The following is a 14557-nucleotide window of genomic DNA, read 5'->3' as shown; positions in this document are numbered from 1 at the left end:
AGTATCCAGATCAGTTGGCTCTTATAGCTAATGGGGCTTCCATTCATGAAACTCACAGGACTGTAGCAAATGAAGAAGTAGTACTTAATGGGTGTGAGAGCACCCTATCACCCCCACGGCTATACACTCAGGCTCAGAACAGAAAGAGCAGGCAAAAAGGCCCATCTCCTAGTTCCTCTGGAAGGCATTCAGACACACTTTCCCAGCTGCTGCCTAGGGGTCTGGCTTCCTATCAGTCTGCATCTAGGCACTGAATGTGATTCTCCTCTTTGGGACACTGACAGAGCCTGGCACATCCTCAACTGCTGGGGGCTACTAAGAACAAAGAATGTATCTGAGACAATTACAAAGGACTGAGCATCAATCAGGTACTTGGGCTGAGCTGACTAATAAGGTCCGTCCCCTACATGAGAACAACCATCCCCATACCCCACCACCATCAAGACTAACATTGTTTATCTAATGCCCAGAAACCAACAGAAAGTCAAGGAAAATGAAGTCGCAGAGGAATGTGTTCCAAAAAAAGAACAAGATACTTCTCCAGAAACAGATCTTAATGAAACAAAGATAAGTCATTTATCCGATAGAGAGTTCAAAATATCAATCATAAATATGCTCACTGAATTAAGGAGAGCAATATATGAATAAAGTAAGAATTTCAACAAAAAAGTAGAGAATATTTTAAAAATGCCAAATAGAAATAGGAGCTGAAGAAAACAATAATTGAACTGAAAAATTCAATAAAGGGCTCAACAGCAGACTAGATAAATCAGAAAAAAGGCAAAAATAAATCCATACTCATCAATAATTACTTTAAATGTAAATCCCCTAATCAAAAAACATAGAGTAGCTGAGTGGACAAAAAACAAAACAAAACAAAACAAAAACAACAATACCCAGCTATATGCTGCTTACAAGAGACACACTTCAAAATTAGGGACACATATAGACTAAAAGTGAACGGATGGAAAATATATCCCTTGTAAATGGAAACCAAAAGAAAGCAAGGTAGCAATACTTGTATCAGACAAAACAGATTTTAAGCCAAAGATTATAGCAAGAGACAAAGAAGGTCATTATATAATGATAAAAGGATCAATTCATCAAGAGGATACAACATTAATAACTATTTATTCCCCTAATATAGAAGCCTCTAAATATATAAAACAAATGTTAACATATCTTAAGGGGAAAATGGACAGTAATCCAATAATAGTAAAGAAACTCAATACCTCTGTTTCAACAATGGACACATCATCCAGCCAAAAAAAAGAAAGAAAGAAACATTGGACTTAAACTACACATTATACAAGATAGCCCTAACAGACATTTATAGAACACTGTATTCAACAGCAGCAGAATACACATTCTTCTCAACAGCACATGGGACGTTCTCCAGGATGGATTATAAGTTAGGACACAAAAGAAGTGCTAATAAACTAGAATTTAAAATGCTTAGAATATTAATAAACTGGACCAGTGGAACTAAGAGCTGTCTACCAGATAAATAAAATAGACAAAACTTTAGCTAGACTTACCAAGCAAAAAGATAGAGGACTCAAGTAAATATATTATACATGAAAGAGGAGACATTACAACTGATACCACACAAATACAAATACAAAGAAAGGATAATAGGCAACTGCTATGAAAAATTATAAAGCAACATATTGGACAGCCTAAAAGAAATGGATAAATTCTTGGAAACAAAACCTACAATAACTGAATCAGGAAGAAATAGAAAATCTGAACAGACCAATTCCTAGTAAGGAAATTAAATCAGAAATAAAGAAAAAAAAAACAAAACAAAACAACCTCCAAACAATAAAAAATACAGGATTAGATGGCTTCACTGGTGAATTACACCAAATGTTTAAAGACGAACTAATGTTAACTTTCTTAAAGTCCTCCAACAAATAGGAGAGTAAGGAACACATTCATGCTCATTTTATAGACCATCCTTACCCTGATACCAAAACCAGACAAAGGCACTACAAAGAAAAGAAAAAGAAAAGAAAGAAAATCACAGGACAACATCCCTGATGAACATAGATGTAAACATCTTCAACAAATTATTAACAAAACAAATTCAACAGGATATGAAAGGAATCATACAACACAGTAAAGTGGGATTTATTCCAGGGATGCAAGGATGGTTCAATGGCCAGAAATCAATCAGTGTGATATGCTACATTAACAAAGTGAAGGATAAAAATCACATGATCGTCCAATAGATGAAGAAAAAGCATTTCACAAAAGTCAGCATCCTTTCATCATAAAACTCCACAATCTGGCTATGAAAAAACTACCTCAACATAATAAAGTCTGTATACAACAAACAGTATAGTATTAGCATAAAAATAGATACACAGATTAATGGAACAGAATAGAGCCCAGAAATAAACCCACATATATATGGTCTATTAATTTTTGACAAAAGATTTAAGCACACAATGAGGAAAAGATAATCTCTTCAATAAATGGTGTTGAGAAAATTAGATTGCCATATCCAAAAAAATGAAACTGGATGCTTAATCTGATATATACAAAATTCAACTCAAAATGGATTAAAGGCTTGAAACCATAAAACTTACAGAAGAAAACTTAGGAGATAAGCTCCTCAACATTGTTTCTGGCAAGGATTGTTTGGATTTGATACCAAAAATAAAGGCAACAAAAGCAAAAATAAACAAGTGGCACTGCACAAAACTAAAAATTCTCTGCACAGCAAAGGGAACCACCAACAAAATGAAAAGGCAACCTATGAAATGAGAGAAAATATTGCAAATGATATATCTGAGAAAGGGTTAACATCCAAAATATGTAGGGAACTCATACAATTCAACAGAAACAAAACAAAACAAAACAAAACAAAACAAACACACACACACACAGAAATAACCCAATTAAAAATAGGCAAATTATCTGAATGGATAATTTTCCAAAGATGACATACAAGTGGCCAACAGGTACATAAAAAGGTGCTCAACATCACTGATTATCAGGGAACTGCAAATCAAAACCACAATGAGATATTATCTCACACCTGTTAGGTTGGCCTTATGAAAAAGGAAAGAGGTAACAAATGCTGATGTGAATGTGACCAAAGGGAACCCTTGTATACTGCTGGTAGTCCACTGGTGTGGCCTCTATAGCAACAGTACAGAGGTTGTCCAAGAAATTTAAAATATAACTACCATATTATCCAGCAATCCCACTGCTGAATATATATCCAAAGGAAATGATACCATCACTTCAAAGAGATATCTGTATTCCCATGTTCACAGCATCATTATTCACAATAGCCAAGGTATAGAAACAACCTAAGTATTTGTCAACAGATGAAGAGCAAGAAGATGTGGCATCTATCCATCTACCTATTTATCTACCTATCTATGTATCTATCATATATACAAATATACATAATGGAATTGTATTTAGCCTTAAAAAAGAAGGAAAGTTTGTTCTTTGCAACAGCATGGATGAACCACCTCGCAGGCATTATGCTAAATTAAATAAGCCAGACGGACAAAAACAAATACTGCATGATATCACTTATAGGTGAAAATCTGAAAAAGAAAAAGAAAACAAAACAAAACCCTTGAACTCAAAGAAACAGCAGAAAAAAGGTTGCTAGAGGCTTGGGGGTGGGGGAAAAAGGAAGAGATTGGTAAAAAGGTACAAATTTTCAGTTATAAGATTAATAAGTTCTGAGAATCTAATGTATAGCATGGTGACTGTAATCGATAACACTGTATTGTATAATTGGAAGTCACCAAGAGTAGAAATTAAATATTCTTATACACAGAGAAAAAAGTGATGGATGTGTTAACTCAATGTGGGTAATCCTTTCACAATGTAGAAATACATCAAATCGTCACATTATTCACTTTACTATCTTATAATTTTATAAGTTAAACCTTAATAAAGCTGAAAAATAAGGATAATTATTTTGATAATCCAGACACTAAGCAAGGCAACTACTAAGTTCCTGCAATTGATAAGGCTGGAAGACACATGAAAAATAGTAAGGCAGTAGAATTGGGAGAACTTTTTCACAAGGTCACACTTGTTGAAGCATAGAGAGACGGAAAAGGGAGATCTGAAGTGATTTTAGATTTCAAGCTTTTGTAACTAAGTCCAGACACACAAGGTGGTGCAATTTATTAAACTGATATTTTAAAAAAGAACAAATGTCCAGGAACTGACAATGTGTTTGGTTTTAAGCATTCTGAACTAGTGGGAAAACCAGTCTAAATGGAAAGTTTCATTTATGGTTATGAAGATAAGAGAAGCAGTTAAGGCTGGAGATTTAGGTATATAATTATCACCATATATAGAGTTATGATACAGAAATTAGTATAAAATTCTGAGTGGATAAAGAAGGATAAGATGTAAGATTAGATTGAAAAGTTTTGTGTGATATCTCACAGGGACTAATTCTTAATCTTTTCCTTCAATATCCTGCCTATTGTTCAAGCCAATTATATTAATTCCAATCAGCAAATATATAGTAATGCAGTCATTCTGTGCCAGGTACCATTCTAAGTTTTGAGGATACAATGGTAAAAAATAAAGACTCACTGCCTTTCCTCTAAGAGCCTACAGAATTCTTTGAGGACAGATCTTTATATCCATGATTAATGGTTTTCTATTATCTAGAACATATAATTTCAGTTCCTACTTTTGACATTTAATTATCTACATGACTTGAATGAACCATTATTTACCTCTAACAGGCACATGTACTCTTTGTTCACTCACTGTAGTCTGACCCTACTTCTGGAAACAGTATACGTTTTACTTAAAATCTCTCTCTCCCCAACCCTCAATCTATGTGTTTACTTGGTGAGAGGGTGGAGTATTTGCCCCATAGTGGGTATGTGACTGAAAGCTGACCCATCTGACCCTTTCACAACAGAGACCACAGTTCAGACAGAGACAACTGACCCTAATCACACCATCCAGACCTGAAAAGACTCTGGACAAGGATGGTAATATTGGAGGATGTCATGGTATAATAGGAAAGAATAAATCTGATTCCATAATGGATCTGGCTCTTTTTTAGGATTTTAAAAATTAATTAATTTATTTATTGGCTGTGTTAGGTCTTCCTTGCTGCACACGGGCTTTCTGTAGCTGCGGTGAGCAGAGGCTCTTCTTCATTGCGGTGTGTGGGCTTCTCATTCTGGTGGCTTCTCGTGTTTCCAAGCTCGGGCTCTAGACGTGCAGGCTTCAGTAGTTGTGGCATACGGGCTCAACGGTTGTAGCTCACAGGCTTTAGAGCACAGGCTAAGTAGTTGTGGCACACAGGCTTAGCTGCTCCGTGGCATGTGGGATCTTCCCAGACCAGGGATGGAACCCATGACTCCTACACTGGTGGATTCTTAACCACTGCACTACCAGGGAAGCCCAGATGTGCTTCTTTAACTTTGTGTTCCATTGCTTTTGCTAAAAGTTAAGAATGTTGCCTGAAATATATAGGTAGCCCATTCTCAAGATGCTGACCCCTAAAGGTATAACACTTTTCCATTCATACAGAAATAAAATGTTGCAGAAGAGAATACCATTTGTCTCCTTGGAGGTTTATAGGAACCTTGTGACCAGACCTAAGTGGACAGTTGCCACAATAAAGAATTCCCACAGCATGAAGTTTGCAGCAACCAACCACACCTCCTCCTCTTTCAGTGTAAAAGCAGCTTGAATTCTTAATTCCGGGAAGATGGTTCTTTGGGATACTCATCCACCATCTCGAGCTGCTGGCTTTCTGAATAAAGTCGCTATCCTTTGCCAAAACAACTCATGCCATTTTCAGATTTCTTTTGCACTATAAGACTATTATAGATGTTTTATTATAACTCAAAAAAACAGAAAAGGAAATAGAAATTATAAAAATAGAAAAAAACTCTAAAAATATGAATTATAAGAATGAGATTTGTTAAAAGTAAAACTTTACTACCTAATGATTCAAACTGATTTCTTTCTAGGATGATGCCTTTATTTATTCATCAAGTATTCATTCAACACATATATACTGTGTACTTAAAATATGCTAGGAACTATTTAGGGGTTGTATGACTCAGAGAAGAAAAGAAAGATCTTGCTTTCATGAATCCTAAATTATACTTGCAGAGTATAGACACACACACAGCATATACATGTGAGCATATACATTCACAGACAAATCTATAAAATATATAATCTAGTGATAAGTCTGTAATAATAAATAGTTAAAGAGTATGGTTAGAGAAAGTCTTCTTTGAGGTGATATTCATTTAAAGAGCTGAAGGAAGTAATCAATGAATCACACTCAGTCTGTGGGAAGAGCAGACCAGTCAGTAGTGACCCTGAACCAGTTACCTGCCCACTATGTTTGAAAGACCAGAGTGAGATAGGGGTAGAGAAGCAGGTACTTTGGTCAAACAGGAAATAGGAGCTGAATAATTTAGGGCTTTGGGGCCAATGTGAGGCCTTTGGCCTTTACACTGAATCTTACAGAAGGGATCTTAGTATTTTGAACAGAGGAGTATCATACCCTTACCTTTGCTTCTCTGGATCACTCTAGCTGCCGAGCAAAAGCAAGACCAGTTAGAATTTAAGTTGCAAACCACACTCAAACCATTATATTAGTTAAGAAATGAAAAACAAAACCTTCTCATTACTATATATATGGAGAACAATGAACATCTCAGAAAGCTTTCAGTGAGTATTAAGTAGCTTAAAAAAATTTCCCTAGAAGAATGCTCCAGGCTCTCCCTTTCATCACTGCCCTAACTCTTTCACTATATAAAACTTCACACACATCCTCCTTAACTATGTGTAAAATACACGCATTTCTTTCTCTTCATTGTGTTCACCTTTTTGTTAAAGGGAGCATAACTGTTAAGCTTCTGTTATGCTTTTCATCTTTTAAAGCTTTGTACATTAAGCATAATCCATACTTTGCATCTTATATCAAAACAATTAATGTACAGTACTCAATTACAGAGCTGTTCATAAAAAGAACTTCATCTCCACTTGATGTACAATATATGCAAAACTTCTATTTGAATTAACGGAATTCATACATAGGCTCTGTGAAGAGATAATTTTCAAGAGCTAGATTTATCAGAATATGTGTATAACTCAATTTTTCTATATATCTATTGACTTTATTGCTTTATCGGTTTATAAGAGTGCTGAAAATTGACCTGAACACAAAATTCTTAATATTTCAAGGTAAAACAGTGGATCTTCTAATATAACATCTGTAAGACTAATTGCTGTCTGGCTTTTACATGTATGACTTACTTCTGTTTTTGTGATTTTTTTTTCTAATCAACCACTTAGCACTCACCATCCTCAAATATTTATTCTCTTTGATGCTGTTCAATTTTAGTGCCTCTCTTCTAGTGCCTGCCCATTTTGGATGGCCATCTATATACATCATCTTACTAGATACTATGGGAGACTTAAAAAAATGACCAAGAATGCCTGCCATTGATGGCATTTGTAATGTTATTTTAATGCAAATCTGGGTGCAGTAACTGTTGTATTCAAGGTATGGGTTTAGAAATTTTTCTAGAACAGATGATAACTGAACTGGACCTGAAGAAAGAATGAGTTCAATAATCACAGATAGGATGTGCCCATCATTCCTCACCTTAAGGATAACCTATCCTTTTGATGCTGTTTCAAACCTTTGTTTTTCTTTTTTGAAAGTTACTAGTATCTTGTATTTGTAATTCTGAAAACAACTTTAGATAAAGCATTATTTTTATTTAACACACACCTTTGTAGTGTTTATTATACACTAGGGACTAGTCTATGAGTTTTACATATATCCACTCATTAAATACTTGTAACAATTTTCTGAGGTAGGCAGGTACTATGTTGACCCCATTTTACAGATGAGTTTATTCTAGAACCCCCCCCCCCCCCAACACACACACACAGAGCACATTCTCTACACAGCAGTGAGCCACTGGGAGCATATGCCTCCCCTGCTTTAAACTCTTCAACTGCCTCCCAAACCAACTAAAAGAAAATCCAAATTCCTCACTGTGGTCTATAAAATATTATATACTCTGGTCCCTGCCCAGTTCTCCGTTCTTCTACTATTCTCTTTAATCCCTGTGGTCTGGCCTCATTGGCTGGCTACTTTTCCATACCTGCACACACCAATCCCATTCTCCCCTTAGGGTTTTCGTACTTACTCTTTCCTCTGCCTGCAAGGTTATCCTCACAGTGTCGTCCTGGCTGCTGCACTGACGGCTTTGAACTGGAGGTCCTTCGGGAATGCAGTCCAAGGGCATCCGGACCTATCTGGCCCAGTGACAGCACGAAGGTGACCCTTCCCCGGAACTACAGCCAGCAGAAAACACAACGTTTCACCTACTGCTCAGACACTGGCTGGGCCCTGGGGACCCAGAAGTCTGACTTTTAAGGTCGGGCCTTCCCCTTCGCGGTGCAACAATGAGGGAGAACTTCATGACCTGGGATAAAAGGACCAAGATGGCACAGCTGACAGACCACGAGCCCTGGAAGCTCTCACAGTCTGGACGGAGGAAGCAGGACTACGGACCCAAAGTCAGCTTTCGGTAACAGACGCTAAAGACCGCTGGCTTCACAGGCCTCCTCAGCTTTAGCCGGCAGGTGGTATTGAGAACCGGCCTCTACCGGTCGCGGAGGACTTCCGGCGCGTGGAGCAGTGGACCCTGGACCACTGCCGCGTGCGGGGCTCCTCCACCAACCCTGCCTGGATGATGCCTGGCTCTGGGGAAGCAGCAGGTGAGCCTCAAGCCACCATCCCCCTCGTACAGTCCACGTCACATTGGCATAGGCAGCCGGCTGCTCCACCTAAATCCCGTTTGGCTTCCCGGAGGCCTTGGAGGAAGGCGTGCCGGCCCCAGCAGGTCTGTCCTGGGCCAAGAGATAGAAGTGCCCTTCCCCTCAACCCGGCGCTCTCTGCTGGGCTCTGCGGCGCCGCACAGACCCGGGCAGCACGCCTTCCCCCGTGGTCACATGGGGCCGCCGCGCATGCGGCATCTTCAGGGAGCCGTGGGCGAGTCTGTCCTGCCGCGAGGCCACAAGGACCGGGGCGGGAACCAGGAACACCCGCAAATCCCTCTCCTTCCTTCAAAGCAAGCCCAGGTGAGCTGCCTCTCTGGGGACAGGAGCTGGCGCAGGGCCTGGCAGAGTTGACCACTAGCCAGGACTAAAGGGGGGTAAGTCCAGCCTAAGGGTCTCTTTTTCCCAATTCCATAGATTTTCAGAGACCGCTCAGTGTCCTTAGGCTGGGACGCGTAAGCCTTGCTCAAGGCTGCTTGTGGTGGAATGTGCGTCAGATCAAGTCCCCTTGGACCGGCACTGAGGCCACTGGTTTGGGCTGTATAATCTGTCTCCCCCACTATATTGTTGTAAGCTTATTGAGGGCAGAGACTTTTATTCCAGAAGGTCCCTTGTGGCTTTGAGATCACCTGGCAGAGTAGGCTCTTGGTAAGTAATGACTGAATAACTGAGTGACTATATAAAGTAACTTCAAATATATTTTTAAAACTTCAGGTTTCTCAACAACTTTTCGCAGTCCAGAAACAGAATTTTTAAGCGTTTACTTGATTTCGAGCCATTGTTATGAGTTAACATGTTCACTGTTTAATAGTATAGAGATGATAAGTGTGTATCTAATAGTTATTGAATGGTTGTTGCTTCCGTGCATACTGCTGTCAATCTCAATCATTTATTTACTAGAACAATAATATTAATTGAACAAAGATGAAGAAACTCTGTCTAAGAGAGGTAAACTATTGTTCAAGAGACCACAAGTGAATAAGCAGAGTTGATACTATTTTTAACACACTCAGTCTGTTGAGCTAATGGTCTAAATGACCCCACTAGATTTTCTCTTCAGTGTAAATATTCACTATTAAGATTTCCCATAATAATGTAATAGGGAAAAATCTTGTATTCTATTACAAGTTGCTCACTAAAGGGATGTTGCCTCTAAGCTTAAATTATACATAATGGCCCATCTCTTGGAACTCTGCCTCCCAGGTAATGAGGCTCACTGTGAATGGCTGCAAGAAGGAAGAAAATAGCACATTCCCACTGGAGTCTGGCCTGAACCAGGACTTTACTCCCTCCCCTTTTAGTGTGAAAGAAGCCAAAATTCTAACTCAGGAAAGATGGTTCTTTGGGACAATTGTTCACCATATCTTCAGTCTGCTGATTTTCAGAATAAAGTCACTGTTCCTTGCCCCAGGAACTCATCTTCCAATTAATTGGCCTGTTGTGTGGCAAGCAGTATGCACTTGGACTTGGTAACAATAACTTGCCTTTATGATTGGCATTGATGTCCTAAGAAAAGGCCCTCAAATATCAGACATGTCTGTGAATGGACATGATGCATATCACTTGTACATGCTGCAGCAGTTGCCAGCTGGGATAGCTCTTGTGTAACGCCCTTATTTCCTAGAGGGGGCCTTCAAGGCCATGCGTTCTAGGAGTAGCTTCAAGAAGGAAGAAAATGCAAACCCACATCTGACTTTACCCTAGCAAGAAATAAACCCACATTTTGTTATGTGACTATGATCTCATGATTAATTTGTTACCACAAAACCACAGCATAGTCTGTTTTATTCTAATCACACTAGTAAATTATAGTTTGGAAAATATGCAATTATTTTCTAAAATCTGTTATGTCTAACTAATAGAGACACATAATAGCACAAATTGTACTTTTTGAAAATATGTAATTATTTTCTGAAATCTATGAAATGCCTATCCAGTAGAGCCACACACTAGCAGACAAATTAGTGAATAGTACTATATATATCCATCACTCTCACTCACATCCTCTTTGCCAAAATTAGTGACATGGCTCCAAACTACCTGCAAGTGCAAACACATCAAGTATGTGATGGTGAGCTCTAACTGCCTCTAACAGTGCTAACAGCCAGAGTGTTTTATTCTCAGAGGAAACAAACATTGACTCTAATTGTATTTCACTAGGCATAAAGCCTTCACGTGAAATTCTAAAATATTTTAAAATAATTTACTAGAAGAGTATTTCAGGTAAAAATCCACCTCAGTGCTTTTCTAGCTAAAGATTACCCTTTGCTCAACAAGCATTTTATCCATCGGGGATAATAATGTAAAGAATTGGATAGTGAATGAAAAAAAATACACTTCAGTAACTACACTTCTAGTTAGAAGTAATTGTAAGGTTACAGTGAAACAGTGCTCGTAATTATGCAAGTCAACTTGGCTTGGAATTTGCACATCTAAAATAATAATTCTATGAATTTAATTATTACCACATGAAAGAGTACAAAATTATCATACTTTACTAAAACAATATTTATACCAGTATAAAACAGTTTATCTCAATTTTGGTAGTTTTGTGGTTATTTCATACATATTGAGTAGCTACAATGAACAGGTTTTAAAAATCCAATATTGTAAATTCCTTTCATAGTATCAGCAGATGCCATTTTTAAAAATTAGTTTGTTCACTAAAATAAAGACCATTTAGGATGTCACGTAAAATGAGAGTGGGTGATAATCTTTATCAGTTAGGGCTGCCGTAACAAAAATCCCATAGGCTAGGTGGCTTAAACAACATTTATTTCTCACAGTTCTGAAGGCTGAGATGTCCAAGGTCAAGGTGCCGGCAGGTTTAGGATCCAGTGAGAGCTCTCTTCCTGGTTCACAGATGGTTGTCTTCTCACTGTGTCCTCACATGGAAGGAGTGAGCTCTGGGCTCTTAATCCCCTTATAAGAGGGTACCAATCCCATCATGGGGGCTCTACTCCCATGATCTCATCCAAACTTAATTAGCTCATAAAGGCCTCACCCACTTCCAGATAGGCTCCACATCACATTAGGGATTGGACTCCAACAGATGCATTTTACAGGGGACAGAAGCATGCAGTCCACAGCAATGATGCATTGGTATGGGATTTTACTTTGCTTTCTCTTTATAAGAAGATGATTACAGTGATTCTATAATTTTAGTCCTTTTAAAAACACTCAGAAAGCAACAAAAAATAATTCATTGTCATAGCCAAGGGTTGCCAAAGGCAACATGGTAATTAAAGTTTATATGGTATCCTAGATCAGAAAAAGTACGTTAGGTAAAACCTAAGAATTTCTGAATAAAGTATAGACTTTATTTAAAAATAATATATCAGTGTTTGTACATTAATTGTGGCAAATGCATCATAGAGTAATACAATAATAGAGGAAACTGGGTGTGTAGTATATGGACACTCTCTGAAATATAAATTTTTTTCTGTAAGGCAAAATATTTTAAAATAAAAGTTTACTTGAAAAAGCAATTCATAACATAATCCTGAAAACAGTATTTTTTTTCAAAATAACATAATCATTTCTATCTGAAGGTAAAATCTGTCTTTTTCTACCTGAGTATCATGTTATGATGTTTTTGATAGTAATGTTTTATGTTTTGTAATTCAGAAGCCCATAAGATAAAAGAAAATTAGAAATCTCATAGAATATAATGAAAACAACATTTATGAATATAACATTCCCTGTATCCTTCAAAGTGATGTACTTGAAAAAGTAATATGGTATAACTTTCAACATATATACACTATTTGACCAGAGATATTAGACTGATATTTGCACCCCCCCAAAAGAAGAAAACAAACTGAAAATGTTTTCACATTGATTGATGATATAAAATAAAGGCCAAATAGTTATCAAAGGAATGATTTGATTGAAATGTGTTGTTGGGAAAATATAGTTAAAAACTAAATGTCCTCCCATCCTTGATAACTTCCACAAAAGTAGAAGAGATAGAAACAGTTTTATTATTAAGCATTAAACCAGAAGATGACTCCCATCACAGGCAACCTGTAAGGAGATTGCAAAGACATAAAGACATCTCATCCTTTAAATAGTCAAGTATATACCCATCACCTACATGTTTTCAAGATAAGCAATAACTAGTTGGGACTTCCTAGGTGGCGCACTGGTTAAGAATCCGCCTGTCAATGCAGGGGACACGGGTTCCAGCCTTGCTCTGGGCAGATCCCACATGCTGCAGAGCAACTAAGCCCGTGGGCCACAACTACTGAGCCTGCGCTCTAGAGCCCATGAGCCACAACTGTTGAGCCCATGTGCCGCAACTATTGAAGCCCATGCACCTAGAGCCTGTCCTCTGCAACAAGAGAAGCCACGGCAATGAGGAGCCCGCGCACTGCAATGAAGAGTAGCCCCGCCTCGTAGCAACTAGAGAAAGCCCATGTGCAGCAACGAAGACCCAACGCAGCCAATAAATAAATAAAATAAATTTATAAGGAAAAAAAAGATAAACAATAACTAGCCCTCGAGAGGATCTGCCAGCATCACCTCGCCAGCATCACCCATCACACATAGTTCATCCTAAATTCACCTAGTAAGTGGGTGAGAATCCATGTTAGCTAATTGGCTTTATCCAAGGAAAAATAAACTCATATCCCTATGACAGGCGATAGTTGTGAAGTAAGGTACCCACAAGTTTAGTTTCCAACCCTCCAACAGAAATAGACTGGGGCAGTATCTTCCCTGATTAACTTTCAAAGACATATTTCTCAGATTCTTGACAAAGACATTCCTGGGTTATAATGCTGGCAAAGGCTTGTCCAACTTTTACAGGGATTTACATACATTTAAAAGAGATTTTAAAAATCCTAAATTGTAAGTTTTCTAAAGTCCTCTAAGAAAAAGGAGAAGGGGAAGTATCTATCCTTATTTTCAACAGGGAGAAATAAGCCTCTTATTTTTAATTTATATTTGCCCTTACAGTGTCCACATGCACTTGACCCATTTGGACTATCAGTGGGAACTCAGAAGTAGACACAGGAGATGAGTGTAACTCAATTGGCTTTGGAGGAGAAATAGCAGAGTTAGAACCAAGTTATTTAGATGTGTAAGTTACAGTGATATGGCTACTGTAACAATACATTGAGAACCAAACTCTCAAGTATGAGGTTCTTGAAAATATGTAATTATTATAGCAATAATAATTGCCCTAGGGTTCTAATTATAAGAAAATTAGCCTCAGAGATTTCAATACCAGATGTCCTTTACTGAAAAATTTCACTCCTGTTAAAATTTTCTTGTAAACTTATTGCAATGTACAAAATATCTACTGGACACTGTACAGCTTGCACATTATTTTAATGTTAGTACATTATATAATGAGATTAAAATATAAAAGACTATCAGCACCCTATCTCAAAAATTTTTACTGATTCTAAATTCATTATATACTCCTAGAAACTTTATTTTTTTACATTTTGCATTGATCCACGATCCATTGGGAATTGAACAAGATTATTTTTTCCCATGTGAGTATTTGAATGATCCCATCAGCACATATTGAAAACACCATCCTTTTTTTTCATTCACTATGTTGCAGTGATAGTTTTGTCATTAATCAGCTTACCATATATAAGTGGTTCTGTTTCTGGGCTGTGTGTGCATTTTGGTTTTTGTTTTCCTGTTTCTTTTTTCTATTTATTTAAAACATGTACTAATACATGTAATTAGAACGTGTAATAATAGAACAAGA

The 14557-nt window shown here is 37.6% G+C and overlaps 1 pseudogene; it reads right to left on the bottom strand.

The window, feature by feature from the left end:
* Positions 1 to 8294, bottom strand: part of LOC130831162 (ubiquitin-like modifier-activating enzyme 5) — a 178459-nt pseudogene extending 170165 nt beyond the window's left edge.
* Between the last annotated feature and the right edge of the window lie 6263 nt (positions 8295 to 14557).

This window comes from Hippopotamus amphibius, chromosome 1, assembly GCF_030028045.1.
Source record: "Hippopotamus amphibius kiboko isolate mHipAmp2 chromosome 1, mHipAmp2.hap2, whole genome shotgun sequence".
In the NCBI taxonomy this organism is placed as follows: Eukaryota; Metazoa; Chordata; class Mammalia; order Artiodactyla; family Hippopotamidae; genus Hippopotamus; species Hippopotamus amphibius.
This window is presented reverse-complemented; position numbering and strand designations above follow the sequence as displayed.